Genomic DNA, 18,110 nt, shown 5'->3' on the forward strand with positions numbered 1-18,110 from the left:
CACCCTTTCTTTGTCTTAAAGTGTGACTTTCATCAGCAACGGGACTCTTTCGGAGAGTGTCCTGATTCCCTCTCCCTTGGCTGACTTTTCGAGACACGTATCTGACCGTTTCTGAGGACTAGATTGGAATGGCAGCACCAAGGAGCTCCTTGGGTTCGAACATCTTCCCGAATCTCTCAGCCACTCACATCAGAAAGATGGGGAACGTAGCTGACACTCTGCTCATTGCAGCATTCACAGGACAGGGCCCCATCGCGCTCCCCTTTGGCATAGGGCCCAAAGGAAGAAAGATATGCTGGTGTCGATAAAAGGGAAGCAAATATGGCTTCATGACCTGCAGGCACCACTAGAGACACAGGAAAGGGGAATCACTTTCCATAGTCACTTTTCTGACTCTAAGCAGAAAAAAAACAACAAAATGACATCTGGTCCTAAATGGGTTTGCTCCTTTTGTAGGGACACCAGTGAGCCGTATGAGCATGTAAATAAAAAAGGCATCAAGATATTAGAGTAGCACACAGGGAAACCCCATGATCACACTTGTGCGTCTTCTAATTCCTGTGTGTTTGCTGCCCAGAATGGACCCATTCCCTTCTTGGATGCTATGCCTGCTTTTTTTTTTTACTCAGGTTTTTTAAAAAAGAAAAATAAAATAAAAGGCCCCTAAAATAAAAAGGGAAAATAAAATTAAAATAATGGGCCTTTACTATAGTACAATTGGGGGCTTTGCACAGCCATGATTAGTGGTTTTCCTCTGTGGATTTCCCTTTTTTTAATAAATAAGCATTGAAAACATGAATAACCATCCAAAAGCCACTTAATATAAAGGCAACACTTAGGAAAAGTCAAGCCCCTGAATATAAAATCAAATTTGCATACAGAAAGTAGAACACCTCCATGATAACAGCAGGTTCTGAAAGCAAAAAGAAAACACATTTGGCACAGGTTTCCACGTACAGGAGGTCTTCGGATTATATTTTTCAAATTGGCTTTTTTGGTTCCTGATGGGCAAGTGTGAACAATCATCAGTAATCAGTGGTCAGAAGTCATTCTGGGGTTGCCTCCTCCCTGGGAAATTCCTCTCCGTGTGCCAGACCAATCCAGTAACTGTGACCCAGGAAAGGGAGGTCCTCCTCGGCTATCTTGTGGGTCTTTCCTCCGCCATAAGAAACCAGTCTTTCCAGGATAGCATCTTTGCACCAAACAGAAAGGAACCCCAAAGTTCAAGGTTCAAAACTTCTCATTTCTTTCCATAGATTCTGCATCCATTCTTTGCATCAATTCTCCCCAGAATGGGGAGAAAATGGATTTGGAAGGATCTTTTTTTTTTCTTTTTTAAGCTGAAATGTCTGGGGCACCCCTTGACTTGCTAGCCATTCTCCTAGCTAGTTGGCAGTGACTCAAGAACATTGACTCTGAATGACATTGCATTAAGAGAAGAAAACTGGAAGAATGTCAGTGTTGAGCCCAGTGGCCTTGCTGAAGGGTCCACACACGTGCTTTCATTTGGTCAGCCAAGCCATGCCCCTTCACTGGGAAGAAATGAAATCAGGGGTATGAAATACCATCTAGCCCTAGACCCAAGCACAGAGGCTAACGGGTTCTGCAGTTTGAAGTACTCATTCCATTTGAAGCAGAGAATTAAAGCATAAAATCATGTGCCTATAAAGGTTAGCTTTGCACATGCCCCTGAGAGAACAGAGAAGCCAAAGAAATAATTGATATCTGATTGTAAAGCAAAAGGCCAAGGGACTCACTGCCCTGGGTTTGGAGCAGAGCATTGAGATTTTGGGTACTTCTTAACATTACAAAGAGTTCTGCGGGGAAGGGGCTTGGCACTCAACTGGTTAGGGCTAAGATGGAATCCATCGTAGAAAGAAAAATGAAAAACCCTCCTTTGAAACTGAAAGGGTTTTACTTACATAGAGCAGGCAAAGAGGCTAGCGTGTGCTTAAACTCTTCTCTTTCCAAAGCCTAGACCCTTTACATTATCCCAAGGGGTGCTAAATCAGCCACTAGTTACAGTGAAAATTGTTTGCTCGGCCAAAACCCAGTTCCAGCTGCTGAGCCACGGGCAGAATCCAGGGGGTGTCCGAGGAGCTGTGGGCTTCAGGGCAGAAGCGCGCCCTGCTGACACTGGAATAAACCAAATACAACTGGAGGAAATATGAAGGAGGCCAGAAAAACAGGTATTTTCATCAGGAAAATCTCAACTGTTCCCATAAAATGTAAAAATAAATTCATAACATTTGAAAAGGCAGATGGTATTATTGCCAAATTATGAATGAAAAAAACAAACAAACAAACAAAAAAACTGTAATGGATTTTGTTTCTCTAAAATCACCATGACTGAATGCTGCCAGAAACATGGGGCACAAACCACTGGGCAAGTAGAATAATTTCAATATTGCTGGAGCTGGAGTATTGGTGGCCTCATGAAGGAAACTTAGAGCTAGTAAGGTTCCATTTTCCTTTCTGCCTTCAAGTTCTTTCCCTCATGATTCATATCACTGCCCGAGACTGAAACTTTTCCTTAGTTCCATAAGGAATCACCCCTGTTGCTTCGCTCCCTTCAGAAAAGGCTCTGCTCCCCAGCCCACAAGCTCCAATTCACCCTCAGCCTGCACTTCCTGATCCCGCAGGCCTTCATGTAGAAGAGACCTTCCTTTCGTCTGTTTTCAGAAAGTGTACTCTGAATTTGTCCCTAAGGAGCTGTGGCGTATTTGGAAAGGCGGCAATGTATTCACTCTGGAGGAGAAACCAATAAGTTATTTTGGCCTTCAAGTCATCTTTCATCAAATAACTTCTCTTGTCTGTCTGAAGAGCACTTAACAACATGCGGAGTGCAAACCACCAAGAAAAAACCCAAATTGATCAGGATTTAGGAGCGATCGACATTGGCTATCTTCCATTTCCATGAAAGAAGCACGGAAGGAAGCGAAGGGCTTCCATGAGAGCAGTAGCAAAGCTGGAAGGCTGGGTTTCTCTAGGGCAACGGTCGGCAACCTTTTTGGCCATGAAAGCCATAAACACCTTCCGAAGGAGGGGGATGGAGGCGGAAGGTGCTGGAATATGGGGCGGGGGCTGAAGGGCCCCCTGGGGCACATCCTGGGACTCTGCCCGGACTGGCCCGTAGGGAGGTGGAGCCAGATATGGCTGGAGAGCCATACATTGCCGACCCCTGCTCTAGGGCATCGCTTAATTCCTGTCCTCTGAGCATTAAGTGTCCCAAGAAGACTTTCTGAGAAGTTAGTTTATCCAGAATATTTCCTTAGGCGTTGCCAAGACTTAGAAGTCTCAATGCATGGGAGGATTGGCCTGATTTTTACCGTCTTTGAGCTCAGGTGAAAGGAGCCACCAAGCCGCCATGCCAAAAAGAAGGGCCACAAACATACAGCTACTTCTCACTTGCATCATGAAGTCAGAGAAAGCATGAGCACTTGTCACCAAATTATTTCAATAGGCCCAGGAGGAGAAAGAAACAGAAAAGTCTTTCGGGGTTGATGGAGCTGCAGCTTTGCTCTCCTCTCTCTGATTCGCCACACTCGATTTTATTGGTAAATGACAAACGTTTTATGAGATGATGTATGCCAATTTTGCAACTTTCCATTGCCTGGGTATAATGTAGGCCAACAGATCATGGCTATACCTGACTTGAGTGACTTGAACTCTGCCCACAAGTGACAACACACCAAGCTCCATGCATTGGGACTGCCGTGAAGCCCAGCCTGGGCCTAGTACACGTGGCAGTTTTCCTACTGGGCCGGAACTTGGATTTCTCTACAAAGCATGAATTTCTCTGGTTTCTGCCATTCGGAAGGAAAGATTTCCAGTGTGCTAAGTCATTTGTCCCTTTGTCTCTTTGGACGGCATGGTTCTTTGTTTTGTTTTATGTTTCCTGAAGGAGATGCAGTTTCTTTCAGAGTAAAAACTCCATCCCTCGCAATGTCACCCAGAATGCAAATCACTGACATGATTTTTTCTAGGAATTTGTTCTGTAAGCTACAGCCGAGGCCTCCTTCCATAAAAATCAGGGTTGCAAAGGCCACTTCTCCCTCTGCTAACCTGAACTAAAAGAGGATTTCAAAGATCTCTGAAATGAACCCCTCGCCCAAAGGAGTCCCTACACGGAGGCAGGTGTCCAGCGCTAGAGATTATTATACTGCCCGAGTGATCTGGGAAAAGGTGAATCTTTGAAATGAACAAGTACTTTGAATGGCCAGAAGGGAGATGAGAGGGTGCAGTTCTGGGGATGCAAACTTAGCAGAAAAAAAAACAACATAAAAGGAGGAATGCATTGGATATAATCCAGTAACATTGACTTCAGGGAGTCAGATTCAAGGCTGATTCTTGGTCTTTACTGCTTGGAACGGTGACCTAGACAGAAAAATGGAGAGAAAAAAGTCAGTGACAAATCCTTGGATACAACCTTCCAGTCAGTCCATTATTTCTCTCCTGGGCTAATGAGAGCATTTCTTTTTTCTCTGATTTTTAGGCAATCTATTTATGAGCCTTTCAGAATTGACCACAGGACCACGGATTTAGAAACGATGGGACCTTCAAGGTCATTTAGTCCACCCCACTCCATAATTTCCTGAAGGAGGAAACTGAAACCTAGAAAAGAGAAGTAACTGGCTTAAGGTCACACAAGAGGTAAATAGGAGAGCCAGGATTCAATCCCCCAAGCCGGGAACTTTTAGGCCATCACACTTAATCCTCTAGCACTCTGTCTTTCAAGTGAATACACATCAGCTCTAAGCAAAAGAAGGGAAACAGACTGAAGGTGTTTTTTTCTTTCAATTTGTTTGTTTCGCTTTTGTTTTTAAATGGTTTCTCTTAGACAATGCAAGCTGGCAATATTTTAGTAAGCTAAAGATCTCCTGTACCTACCTTGAGGTAACCAGAGATTTAGAGTAGGAAGGAAGCCTCAATGTCATTGAGGCAAAACTCATTTCATAGATAAGATAATTGCAGTCCAGAAGAGTCACATGGGTAATAAGTGGCCATCATGGGATTTGCACTCAGTGCCCAACACTGTAGCAATCATATTGCAATTGGTTAAATACTTTCATATGGGACAAAATGAAAACCCTTGTGACGTCTAGAAATTTTGAAAGGAGAACATAATTAGCATTTCTTACAAAGTCCTTCCTCTCTCTGTCCTGAAGAGCTTTCTTTTTTTCCTCTTTTTCCTTTCTCCTTCCTTCCTTCCTTCCTTCCTTCCTTCCTTCCTTCCTTCCTTCCTTCCTTCCTTCCTTCCTTCCTTCCTTCCTTCCTTTTTTTGGTGGGAGGGAAGAAATTTCTCTGGTGACATTGTATGAGTGAGTAATGAAATGCTGTTGTCTCCAAAGTCCAGAAGTCAGGGATCACTAAAAGGATTCTGGAGAGACTCATAGCAGCAGTATGTTGTAGGGTGGCCATGAAAGTAAAGACTGTCAGAAAAGGGGTATCTGGATGAAAAAGATGGGCTGGCCACATGTCAAGAATGAAGCACAACTGGTGGATGGTCCATACACTCTACCTCCCAATGGATTCTCAGAATTTTGAGAAACTGAAAAAGGTCAATTCCCTGCTCTTGGGGAGACCAACGGGATCACTTAGGGAGGACAGAAATGGACAAGGCGTACAGCATACTCCATTAGTGTGAAAAAAAATCCCATGATGGGCAAGTAGGAAAAAGTTAAGGTCTACATCCTAGGTAATACTGACATTGATGAGCTCTTGGGACAACTGAGTAAGAAACAGGTTCTTCACTATTAGAAATACCCAAAAGTCAAATGAAGGGAGAGGTTGGGGAGAGGAGCAGAACTGTCACTAGAGGAAGCCAAGAGAAACCTGGAAGCCCATGTGTTCATTTGGATGCAGAGGAGAGACTCATTCAGGAATGGGTTGGGCAGAATTGTCTCTGGGATCCCTTAATACTCTGTGATCTTGGCTATTATTAAAAATATGTCCCTTATTTTAAGTATTCAAGTCTCTATTATTCATTGAAGAGGTCTAGATCAGTCTATGGCAAAAAGATGACACCCTTCTCCACCCACAGTCCATGGTCCTGGGCTCCCTCTGCTTCCACAGGCAGCTAGGTGGTATAGTAATGGGAGTGCCAGGCTTGAAGTCAGAAAGATTCAGGTTCAAATGTAATCACAGACATACCCTGAGCAAGTCACACTTCATTTCTGTTTGCCTCTGTTTCCTCAACAATAAAATGGACTGTAAAACTTCTCTTACAGTTCTTCTGAAGATCAAATGAATGAATATTTTTATAGTGCTTAGCATAGTATCTGGCACATAGTAAATAGCATATAAATCCTTATATTCCCTTCTCCCACTAGATACCAAAACTAAAAAACAAATACAAAAGTTCACTGCAAAGTTCAGGGCAATGAACTAGGCCAGTGATTGTGAACCTTTTAGATAGAGGTTGAGTGCCCAAACTGCAACCCTCGTGCCACATGTGAGCACCGCTGCCTTACACCAGACAGGAGTCGGAGGAAGTGCTCCCATTGGGTTTGTGGGCAGAAGGGTGGGTCCCATGAGAAACATCCTCAGGTACATGTTGAGAGGGGGAAGGGAGCATCCCTCTCCGGCATGCTCTGGGCTGAGAAATAATCCCTGGCAATCCAACTAGACCACCCCCTGATTTCTTCCCAGGGCCCAGAGATCTTGAGGTCACCATGAAGTGGCCACCTTTCCTGATCATACCTTTATGAGACGATTCATGTTTGGAAAATGGCCGAGTAGAATTATGCTGGCTTGTGAAATGTGTGTAGTCTGAGCTTTCAGCATCTACCATGGAAGGGGGTGGAGGCCTGAAAAAGAAACCGTTGTTACACATCATCAATGGTGATGGAAGCACCAAGTCCTACTGGATAGCTATGCCGGTGAAGCCCAGTCAAGGATCAAGGGTTTATTCTCAGCTCTGTCCCAAGGTAATTCCTGAGGGAACCCGGAGAAGCCAGTCTACCAGACTGGGAATGGAGGATAAAAGAAATGAAAACAAGATTCTAGGCCACGGACTCCAAGGGATATTCAGAGGGCTTTCACTAGCTCCATCTCCATTTCTAATTCCATTTCCCAGCTCCAGGCATTGTCCCTGGCTACCCCCCAGACCTGGAACACTCTTCTCTGCTCTGCTGTGCCTTCTGGCTTCCCAGGTTTCTTTGAAGTCCTCCACCTCCCATAAGAAACCTTTGCATTTCCTTTGATTTTCTGGGCCTTCACTCTTTGGATGGTTGCACAGAATTGTTTTCATGCTGCCTCTCTCATTGGACTGTGAGCTCCAGAGGGCATTTGACCTCTCTTTGTCACCTAGTGCTTAGCCCAGTCCTTGGCACATACATAGTGTTATATATTGGTTAAACAGCTCTATTTGTGGGAAGTTGCAAATGCCAGTGGTCCATAGAGTAACCAGGTCTCACCCACCCCCACTGACAAGCTTGGGAGAAAGGGAGGGGTATGATCTTGCTGGGTTCTCCTTCACTTCCCCCCTCCCACTAAGCAGTTAGGAAATCCATTACAAAATGGAGGTTGATCTGTTATCTTCTGGGGTCAGTCAGGAAACTAGGAAGGATAAAATCTCCTAAAGATGTTAACTTTCTCTAAACTATTTCCCCACAGGTTTGAGTAGGAGAAATTAGTAAAAGCTTGATGTCTTGAAGCTTTCAGGCACAGAGGAAAGGACTTGCTTTTGGGGCTACATGGCAGGAGGGAGTCAGTTTGAGGAGTTGTGAATATTTCCCTGAATACAGCCAGACACAGCTCCCAAATGATGAAAGGTTTAATGTTATGTGGGGAAGGGAAGGAAGGAAGATTTAACAAGGATAGATAAGGTCTGGGAAGCCCTAAACTGTTATGTCCAAGCAGCCCCTCCCCCAGAGGGGAAAGGTATCTTGGCTAGCTAATTACCTCTGTAACTTTTATAGATAATCTTCGCCTATGATCTAAATAATTAATTAGAGGTAACTGTGATGTTGATTGAAGGTCTAATCAAGCTAAAACAAGTTGGCAGCAGAGAACTAAAATGGCTTTGTATAGATTCAAGCCTAAAGCCCTTTAGAGCAACTAAGATCTGGGAACAGCAAACAGAGTGACCTGCTCACTTCCAAACCCCAGGAATGAACTTCCCTTAACTGCCTAAAGCTGCCCCCTCACCCAGAGTTATGGGGGGGGGGGAGGTGCCTGGAATTCTGAGCTGTGGCTTGACTCCCTATCTTGCTGCTAGAATTCCACTCTGCCATTTCAGTGTCACAATAGGACAAGCTTGATCAGTGTTTATTGGCTGACTGATTGGTGGACTGGAACTGGAAACTTCAGGAGATTTGAGAAAAGAACTAGTCAGATGAATGCTGAATTGCATTCATATAAGCGATCCACTTTGTAGATTCTACCTATAGATGGCCTTCTCAACTGGCCATGAGAAGAACAACAAATGTCCCCATTTAAATCAGCAAAACCTGACGAGATACCTAATATGTTGGCTCTTTGGGATTCCCCCGTGGTGGGTACTAAAGGAATAAGAGCATGGCCATCCCTCAGTGTGAGCATCCCTCAGTGTGGGCATCCCTCAGTGTGAACATCCCTCAGTGCGGGCATCCCTCAGAGTGAGCATCCCTCAGTGTGGGCATCCCTCAGTGTGAGCATCCCTCAGTGCGGGCATCCCTCAGTGCGGGCATCCCTCAGGGCGGGCATCCCTCAGTGTGAGCATCCCTCAGGGCGGGCATCCCTCAGTGTGAGCATCCCTCAGTGCGGGCATCCCTCAGTGTGAGCATCCCTCAGGGTGGGCATCCCTCAGGGTGGGCAAACTAAGAATTAGGTCTGACACTGTCTTACTCTGGGCCAAGCAGGGTCTCCATCTGTGAATGGGTTTATAACTTAGACAGGGTTCAATGTGGCCGGTTTAAGTCTAGAGAAAGGAGGAAATAAGGAAGAGGAAGGGAGACATGGAAGGAAGACAGTACAGCGAAGAAGAGAGAGAAGCAATGAAGGAAGGAAGAAAGGAAAATTCAGGGAAAGTTCAGGAGGGAGCAAAGAAGCACCATGGCGGGCAAGCTGCGCAAACTCCGCTGTCCACTAGGTGGCAGGGCTGAGCTCTCATTCCAGGCCTGGGAGCAAAGTCTCCCTGGTCCAGGGGCCTGAATCCATCCCTGACACAAGCTGACTTTTCTCTACTTTCCTTTCTGCCTGCTGGGATTCTAATGCGTTCTGGCAGAGGCGGCTCCCTCGGAAGCCCCGTCTCAGATCCCAGGACTATTCCCAGGCGCATTTATCTCTCAGGGGGCTCATCTGGCAGCCAGGACAAGAGAACTGGGCAGCCCTCAAAGAGACTCGACTTGGGCTCATTTCTGGGAGTTTTGGGGAAGGAGGCTGTTGGGGGCAAAGACTTCCTGACGCTCTTCCCTAAGACGCCATTTGGGCACTGTTCGAGCTTTTAGGATTCAGAAAAGCCACCAGCACGAACATCAGAGCCCTGAGGAAGAAGTCAGTGTAGGGAAATGGGCCCCAAATGGACTGGGGCAGCAGGGACGCCTCCTGCTCTTTCCCAGGCTCACTCTGGGCCTGGGAAGGGGCTTATTTAGCCACAAGAAAGTGTTTGCATTGGCCAGACAGATTTTACTCCAACAAAGTAACCCTTTAATCCCTCAGAAGACAGTGCAAAAAGGGCTCCATTGAGCGCCTTAGACCCCAAGTCTGAAGGCTGCCTGTCGCTTAGAACCTAGCCCGTGCCGGTGGTGTTCAGTCCTGTCTGACTCTTCCAGGCCCCATGGACCAGAGAACACCAGTGCTGTCCATGGGGTTTTCAGAGAGGTTTGCCATTTCCTTCTCCAGTGGATTAAAGCAACCTGAGGTTCAGTGACTTGCCAAGGGTCGTGCAAATACTAAGTCTGAGGTTGGATTTTAACTCAGCTCTTCCTGACTCCAGATCCAGCACTGTCCACCAAACCACCTAGTTGCCTTGGACAAGTCACTTTACTTTCTCCTGGCTTCCTGTTTCTTATGCTGCAGAATGAGGAGCTTTGAAACTAGGTCACCTTGAAGGTCTTTTTCAGCTCCCTTAGACTATACCAATATGGCCACCCACCCACTTTGGGACGATTTGAAAGGGTCACATCATGTTTATAAAACGAGTTGACTTCCTAGAAGCAAAAGGTGACCATAGTAAGATGCTAAGAGAGATTCTGAGAATAAAAAAGCTAATTCAAGTAGGAGGGGGCCCTGGGACCGAGGCTTCTTGTTATTATGGTTTCCTCCCAGACTCAGTCTTCTAATTTATTCAACTTTCCAAACAGTTGTTCTGTTTCGTTTTTTTCATTTCCTAAGAAAGGGTGAGAAGTTGGTGACCCAGCTAAAACCATCGCATCTGTGACCCAAGATGTCCCAAGCATGATTCCTCCCCAGATCCTGCATCTAGGGACACAGGGCCCAATTCCCCAACTGCTAACTGCCATTAGGGTTTCTACTGTGACATACAGAAAGAGCCAGCCATATAGTCTGTATAGCACACTACCCACAAGGCCTCAGTCTTTTCCTGTTGGGAAAATGGTTCAAGAGGACAATTCGGCCACTGGCCAAAAGCTGGAAACGCTGGCGCTGATTCCTCAAAAGTCCCACCACCAAGTGAGCCTGAAAGTAAAGTCCCTGAGAGCTCAGACTGGACGCCTAAAGGATCCCTAGTTCGAGATGGGATTCCAAAGAATCGGATGCTCTCTCCACCGGGAAGGGAGACTTTATCTGGGATCTCTGCAGGCTTTACCCAGACAGTGGTAGAGTCTCTAATTAGACTCGTGTCTCCTCTGGCCGGGCCATTGTCCACAGTTTTCCTACAGTAGAGGTCCCATCATGCCCTTCCCTTAATTAAGAATCTCCTCGGCTGCCCGTTTCACCCAGGACACTCGCCTCTTCAGCATCTAACGTCCTCTGTGGTCCAGTTCCAACCTACATTTGCACATTTGTTTCATGTGATTTTTCCTAAGCATGTTGTCTGAATTCTTACCACAGTAGCCTGCTCTTTGTCCTTCCTACCGGATGTTTCATCTCCCATCTCCGCCACTTTGCCCAGGCTGCCCTCGTGCCCAGAATGCACAGCCTTCTCCCATCCAACGCTTCGGTCCTTGGAAGTCTTGGCTCAGGTGCTGCCCCAAGTGAAGCCTTCTGCATCAGGCCTTCCAGTTCTCCCAGGAACACTTGTATGGACTTATCCCTGGAGAGGCTGCCAAATCTGAACTCCACAAAGGGTTCCTTTTTGCCTCTGCACCTCTGCCCTGGCATTGTGATTTCATTGTTGCAGGGCATGCTTGGGTGAGGTAAGTCCCCACACCCAGGCCTCACGGGCTCCAGCTCAGCAACTGGAGAGGCCCAGGCCTGGGGCGGGAGGCGTTGTAGACACTTGCACGGGCCATGAAGCCAGGATGTGGAGAAGGAAAAGCTCGCACCCAGGCCAGCTCTATTCCCGATGCTGCTCTGGCTGGCACCCGCAGCATTCATTCAACATGGGTACACGGCCATAAATGACTTGACTTTCCACTCCTACCATACTTAGGTTTCATTTTATTCTTGGATTTGAAGTAAGGACACCTTGACGCGATGATAATGCGTCGTCGTCGTCGTCATCGTTGTCCTTGCCGTTCAGTCAGGTCTGGCTCTTTGTGATCCCATCTTGAAGTTGTCTTCTCAAAGATATTGGGGGTGGTCTGCCATTTCCTTCTCCATTTCAATTTACACAGGAAACTGAGGCAAACAGGATTAGGGGACTTGCCCACAGTCTCACAGCTAGCAAGTGTCTGAGACCAGATTCAATTGAAATCTTATGAACTACAGGCCTAGAGTTCTATCCACTACACTACCTGGCTGTCCGGGTGATGACATAGTGACCCTTCATGTCAACATATATGTTTATATGTGTAGGAGACACCTAGGCCAAAGTGGATAGAGCCAGCCTCAGGGGCAAGAAGCCCTGATTTCAAATCCAGCCTCTAGCACCTGCTTGGTTGCCTGACCAGAAGGAACTGATCTCATCTCTTAGTAACTCAGATTGCTCCCAAGAGCTCCGGAAGGAAAAGTGCTTTCACACCAAGTGGATGACATCACAGATGTGGACCAAAAAAAACCTATCTCTACACCTCATGGAAGAGAAATTTAAACAAACCCTGGTGGGCAATTTCTAAGGCTTTGCTATCAAACACCCTGGGCTGTTCAACTCCGAAGAGGCACAGAGACTTAATCAAGATCCTTAGGAGCATCAAAACATGCTCTCCCTCCTCCTTACATCCCATCACCTCACTGCTTCCCACCTCTCTCCCTGCACCATTCAGCCACCTGTCCATCTCCTCCAGAAACACTGTCCTTTAACTGGGTCTTAGCCCTCAAGATGCATCAGGCCCCTGAGCAAAGAGGACACCAAGCTGTTTCCTCATCTGTTCATTCTAGTTTGGAGGAACAAAGCTGCTCTAGAATGTTCTGAATTCTAGTTTGGAGGAACAAAGCTGCTCTAGAATGTTCTGAATTCTCCCCCAAAGCAGAATCGACTGCTGCTGAAGCCCCATTTCTAGATTCAGAAGCAAGCCATTATGACTGAGGGAGTGACGAGAATCTGTCAGCACTTTCTGAAGGCATCTCTTTCCTTCAGTCCCCCAAAATAGAAGATCCTTCTAAGAGACATGATAAATACCCTCAGTGGAGATCACAGCCACTGGCGGAGCACTGAGACCCTGAGAGAGGGTCTATGGCAGCAGAGGCACAGGATAGAAAGAAAGGACACGGGAGGGGGGTTCTCAGACCAAAGGGCCAACATCCTTTCTCACTGGTATGGCTTATGTTTCATAGATTTAAAGGTGTTTTATTAATGCTATACTAAACCCTATCTGGGTTTTAATAATTCAGAGTATTTTCAAAGTAAGATTTGTGTCCCTTTGGTCTCATTTCTCCTTAATCACCTTCCCCGGGAGATCTTAATCCTATTTTATTTTCCTTCCAGAAGGCATCAGAAATCATTATGGAGTCCAGAAAGAGATCACTTCATTGACTCCTGAAAAGCACTGCCTGCCCCCACCTACATCTCCATTCTGGTCCTCATGGAAAGAAAGCCAGCTCCAAACAGCAGAGGTTACACTCCACAGACATTTGGGACAAGGAATCAGGAAGTGAAAAAGATACCTCTGGACATTTGAGCCAGGGAGACTGAGGTGGCCATTTGTCTAAGACACTGAGCCTTGGGCAGACAGATGTGTGCAGACACATGAGCCCAAATGCCAGGGGAACTCGAGAACGCAAAAAAGCGACTGGATGCTCTCTTTGATTTCCCTGGGGAAAGGAGTTTGGCTTCTTTTCCCCATAGACTCGACCATCAGTTCTGTTCACCTTTCTGGCAGGTCAAAGACACATTCTTTCCCACATCCAGTTTTCAAAGATCTGGAAAACTTCCTTTCTCTGGTCATCCAGAATCCCCAGAATGCTGGCCACTAAGCAAGCAACAATTCTTCCAGACTCGAATTGAGATGCCTGACTTGTCTAGACGAACCCCGCTCCCAAGTGACAGATATGATGGCCAAGTCACCATCTGGGATCTGTGGATGACCCCAGAGAATAGGAGACGTGCAGATCACTGGAGAAAGTTCACTAGACTGGAATTCAAAAAAGGGAAGAAAGGGGGCAGCTGGGTAGCTCAGTGGATGGAGAGCCAGGCCTAGAGATGGGAGGTCCTGGGTTCAAATCCGGCCTCAGACACTTCCCAGCTGTGTGACCCTGGGCAAGTCACTTGACCCCCATTGCCTACCCTTACCACTCTTCCGCCAAGGAGCCAATACACAGTATTGACTCCAAGATGGAAGGTGAGGGTTTAAAAAAAAAAAGGGGGGGGGGAAGAAAATGGAGGCTGGGAGCTTGACTTAGAGGTCTGGCAAAATTCTCAAAAGGGATGGCTAAAGAGTACTCTAGAAAAAGTAATAGCAATCATGGGGAGACCTAGTAGCTCCCTTAAGAATGGATCAGGCCAGACTCTATATTAATTTCTCTTCTAAACTGAGAAGTCAAGGAGCTACCATGACGTATCTAGAATTTTAGCAATAGCTTTCCTAAAGGCTTGGATGTTATTCTTATGGAAAAGAGGTAGGTGGATGGGCTGGGCGTGTCATTAATAATGACATCAACCCAGAAGAAGGAGCTGTCCAATGAGGGTCCTGTGGATACATATTTGATCCTGAGCTCTCCAAAAAGCCAGGAAACGTCTAGATGGGAGCAGCTGCCTTTCTATTGGAGAGCACATGTTCCAGGTAACAGAGGCTCTGCATACTGCCTAGAGTAGACAGAGAAAACAACCATTCAAGCTGCTGAAAGGTTCAGTTTTTGTGTATGAATATAAAATGATGCTGTAATAAGGAAAACTAATTTGTCTGGACTCAGGATTGCAAAAGAGAAAAAAGAAGATCAAGTTACTGATAACTTGTACAGGAGACCTCTAGATAGTCTAGAAAATAGAATATTTTCAGGATAAGAAAAAGAAATTGCATCAGTGTTATGTCAATTGGGGAGCAATATTGGGTAAAGAGAAGCAGCCAGAGGTGTTAGACCGAGGAAGTAAAAAGTGGAGCAACTTAGGGGGAATCTGGAAGTAGCTAGGTGGTGCAGCAGATAGAGTGCCGGGCCTGGAATCCGGAAGATGTTCAAAACTGGCCTCAGACACTAAGTAGCTACGTGAGCCTGGGCAAGTCACTTAAACCTTGCTTGCCTCAGTTTCCTCAATTTTAAAAGGAGCGAGAGAAAGAAATGACAAACCACTCCAGTATTTTTGCCAAGAAAACCCCAAATGGGGTTAGGAAGATTTGAACTCAATTGAAAAATGACTGATAAGCCACACTAGAAGGGAATTTTATAGTATCTTGTACAGATCAGCATCATACATGCATTGAGGCTATATGTATGCACTCTGGGCTACAGTATGTGGTGATCAATAAACTTCTCATTCACTTGAGATCATTTCTGACTCGTGATTTTTACAATCTGACACCACCGTCCTCCCTCATTGACTCTTTCGCTTCCTCTGTCTGAAACATGAGACAAACTCTTCCCACTATGAGCATTTCCCCAACGTCAAGTCGAAAGGCCCCACTTTCCCGTCTGGACATTCCGGGAGAGCTTACCGAGCTGGCTTATCAGTCTTAGACCAGGAACTTTCATGAGCTTCTCTTGGCTTTGGCCTTCCTGGTTCTGTTGTTTTGAACTGGGAAACAAAAGGCAAGAGTTAGTTGTGCTTAAAGAAAAATGGATGATGATAAAATTTCTTTCAAAAAATATATTTTTCTAATTATGTGTGAAAACAAATTTTCACATTCTTTAAAATCGAAAAATTTCCCCCCCCCCATCTCTCCCCTACCTGCTTATTGAGAAGGCAAGCAATTCGATACAGTTATACATATGCAGTCAAGCAGGACATATTTCCATATTAGCCATGTTGTGAAAATAAGAGACCAAATAATAGAAAAATATATACATATATTTTTAAAGTGTGCTTTGATCTGCATTCAGACCCCATCAGTTCTTTGTCTGGATGTAGATATCATTTTTCATCTCAAGTCCTTCACAAGAGTCTTCGACCATTGGATTCCCGAGAATAGCTAAGGCATTTACAGTTAACCATCATATAATACTGTTGTTACTGTATACGCTGTTCTCCTGGTTCTGCTCACTTCACTTTGCATCAGTTCTTGTAAGTCTTTCTAGATTTTTCTGAGAGAAACCTGCTGACTTTTACTTTTTTTGGCAAAATCAACTCCTGTATTAGCCATGTCAAAGGAAGAAAGCAAGAAAGAGAAGAAAATAGGCTTCGATGCTCGTTATTACGTATAGAAAAAGAGCAATTGATTACAATCATATACCACAATAGGTTCAACCACTCCTCAACTGAAAGACACTCCCTCAGTTCCCAATTCTTTATCAGCACTAAAAAGGGCTGCTATAAACATTTCTGTACAAATAGGTGCTTTCCACCCCTCTTTTTTAGTGTTTTGTTTAGTTCTTTCTTCTCTTGGGAAACAGACTTAGTAGTGGTGTGACTGGGTCAAAGGCATGCATGAATTTACGGCCCTTTGGACACGCTTCCAAACTGCTCTGCAGAATGGCTGGGTCAGCTCACGATTCCACCAAATGGAACTTTAGTGCCTCAATTTCCCCACCTCCTCCCAAACGTTTGTCATGTTCAGTCGGGTCATATTAGTCATTCTAATAGGTATTCAGGTGGTGTCTCAGAGTAGTTTTGATTTACTTTTCTCAAATCCATAGCGATTTTGAGCATTTTTTCCTCTGAATAGAGATGGCTTTGATTCTTCTTCTGAAATTGCCTGGTCCTATCTTTGATCGCTTATCAGCCGGGGAATGCCTTGTATTCTTAGACATCTGACTCAGTTCTCTATAAATTTGGGGAACGAGGCCTTTAGCAGAGAAACTTGCTGTAAAATCCCCCCTCCCCCCAGTTTTCTGATGATAGAATTTCATAGCTGAAAGCTATCTTAGGCATTTGGGTGGCCCACGGAGAGCCAGAGCAGCGTGGCGGCAGGATGGAAAGAATGCCAGGCCTCATCTTTCTGAGTCCACATCCAGCCCCAGCCCCTGACCAGCTGTGTAACCTGGGTAGGACACTTCATTCACCCTATTAGCCTCTTGTTCCCTCATCTGTAAAAAGAGCTGGAGAAGGACATGGCGAAGCACTCCAGCATCTTTGCTAAGAAATCCCAAATGGGGTCACAGAGCCAGAAATGACTTAACAGTGACAACAAGAACAACACCGTGGCTACAAATAGACCTAGACGAGGAGTCGGGAAAATCTGGAGTTCGAATTAAGTCTCAGATACTTAGGAAGCTTTGACCCTGGGCAAATTGATTAACCTCTCTGTGCTTTAGTTTCCTCGAATGGGTAATACGTTCTCCACTTCCCTGGCCTATTAAGAGAATAAAATGAGAAAATGCATGTAAGGTGCTTCACAAATCTTACTTGTTGCTAAGTTGTTTCTGACACTTTGTGACCTCATTTGGGGTTTTCTTGGCAAATATACTAGAGAGGTTTACCATTTCCTTGTCCAGCTCATTTTACAGATGAGGAAACTGAGGCAAATGGGGTTAAGTGGCCTATCCAGGGTCACACAGCTAGTGTTTGAGATCAGACTAAGATCTAGGAAGGAAGGGAGATGAGTCTTCTTGGCTCTAGGACGGCACTCTATGTTCCACCTAGATACCCCCAGTTTTATAGCACCTCATTTATAATAGTGGCCATTTCTATAGAGCTGAGAATTGTGAAGCATCTCATATGGATTGTCTCATTTGATTCTTCCAACTGCCCTAGGAGGGAGGCGCCATTATTATCATCCTCCAGGATTGGTTGTTGTCGAGTAGTTTTCAGGTCTGACTGTGAGCCCATTTGGGGATTTCTTGATAAAGATACTGGAATGGTTTGCCCTGTCGTCCATTACATTTTACAAATGAGGAAACTGGGGCAAACAGAGTTAAGTGACTTGACCAGGCCCACAGAGCTAGAAAATGTCTGAGACCGGATTCGAATTCATTGACTCCAACTCTCTATCCACCAAGTCAACCAGCAGCAGTATAAGAAGACGGGAAAGTTAGGAAGGGCTGGTTTAGGAGGGACTTTAGAAGCCAGACAAAGGACTTTAAATCTGATCCAAAAGCTCCAATAAGGAGCTACTGAAGTTTACTGAACATGCTGGAGCTGGAGATGAAGAGACGGTCCAACCCCAACTTCAGGGAGATCACTTGGTCAGCTGAACGAAGGATGGACGGTGGTGGGAGACGAGACCAACCAGCAGTGACTGCGTTGGTCCAGGAGTGAAGTGATGACTGACTGGGCTGGAGGATCTGTAGCAGCACAGGAGAGAAGCAGCCATGACAGAAGGTGCTACAGAGAAAGACTTGCATGAAATGGTGAGCAGCAGGATGAATGGAACCGAGCAAACTTGATGTAAGACAATGGAGAGATTGTTGAAGAATATTCTCCAGCCGTCATTCTTCTGTATATATTCTCTCTCTATATATATATATACAGATATGTTCTCTATATATAACAGTCATTCTCTCTCTCTCTATATATATATATATAATGTATATATATA

The 18,110-nt window shown here is 45.4% G+C and overlaps 1 long non-coding RNA gene across 1 annotated transcript; it reads right to left on the bottom strand.

Annotated features, from left to right (window-relative positions):
* Nucleotides 1-4,145: 4,145 nt before the first annotated feature.
* On the bottom strand, nucleotides 4,146-15,214 carry LOC123240227. Its single transcript, XR_006505766.1, has 3 exons — nucleotides 15,132-15,214; nucleotides 6,703-6,809; nucleotides 4,146-4,377 (listed from the first exon to the last, which is right to left on the bottom strand). It is a non-coding gene; the product is annotated as an uncharacterized LOC123240227 (long non-coding RNA).
* Between the last annotated feature and the right edge of the window lie 2,896 nt (nucleotides 15,215-18,110).

This window comes from Gracilinanus agilis, chromosome 3 (genome assembly GCF_016433145.1).
Source record: "Gracilinanus agilis isolate LMUSP501 chromosome 3, AgileGrace, whole genome shotgun sequence".
In the NCBI taxonomy this organism is placed as follows: Eukaryota; Metazoa; Chordata; class Mammalia; order Didelphimorphia; family Didelphidae; genus Gracilinanus; species Gracilinanus agilis.